Source organism: Gavialis gangeticus, unplaced genomic scaffold (assembly GCF_001723915.1).
Source record: "Gavialis gangeticus isolate Ggan-Ray unplaced genomic scaffold, GavGan_comp1, whole genome shotgun sequence".
Taxonomy (NCBI): domain Eukaryota; kingdom Metazoa; phylum Chordata; order Crocodylia; family Gavialidae; genus Gavialis; species Gavialis gangeticus.
In genome coordinates this window covers 79,373,351-79,374,053 of record NW_017729031.1, presented here as the reverse complement: position 1 = coordinate 79,374,053, position 703 = coordinate 79,373,351, and the positions used below count along the sequence as shown (strand labels likewise).

Below are 703 nucleotides of genomic sequence, written 5' to 3'. Positions count from 1 at the left end.
GTATGAGGGGGTGTGGGGGGGCATGCATGATGGGTTTGTGAGGGGATGTGGCTGTGTGTGGGGGGTGCATATAGTATGTTGAGGGGTGTACATGTGGGAGGGTTGTGAGGGCAGGGTGTGTGACATTTGTGGGGTGTGAAGGAGGGTGGGGAGCTGTGGGAATCCCCCAAACACTCTTCCACATGGCGTGCTGCCCCCATGCAAGTGCTGGTGCCCAGTGGTGCACAGCTCTGGCCAGTGCTGGGCATGGGAGCAAGGACTGCAACCTGCCTGACCCTTCTGTATCGCGGGGGCTCTCTGCTGTGTGCCTGGAGCTCCTGCACTCGCGTGGCACCAGGGCTTGAAGCCCTGTGCTGGAGGTGGCTGCCTTCCCCACCCCCAGCCACACAGGTTCCAGGACTCCATGAGGCGCCCCTCCACTTCCAGCAGAATCCCAGGACCTGTGTAGTAGGGGGCAGGGAAAGCAACCAGCTCCAGCACAGGGGTGGATAGAGGAGGGCTGAGCAGGCTGTGCTCCTAGCCCCTATACACAGTGCTGGCTGGAGCTGTGCACCGCTGGGCACCAGTGCCTACATGGGGCACGAGTGCCCCCACCTACTGCTCCTGGCAGCAGGGGCTGCATGCCATGTGGGGGAGGGTGTGGGGGTTCCCCATGCCCTCCTCCACCCCCCCTCCCACCCATACCCTGCCCAGCTGAGCTTGA

General features: G+C 63.3%; 1 protein-coding gene across 3 annotated transcripts in view; it reads left to right on the top strand.

Moving 5' to 3' along the window:
* Positions 1-703, top strand: part of RFTN2 (raftlin family member 2) — an 87,548-nt gene that overhangs the window by 80,774 nt on the left and 6,071 nt on the right. The window lies entirely within an intron of this gene.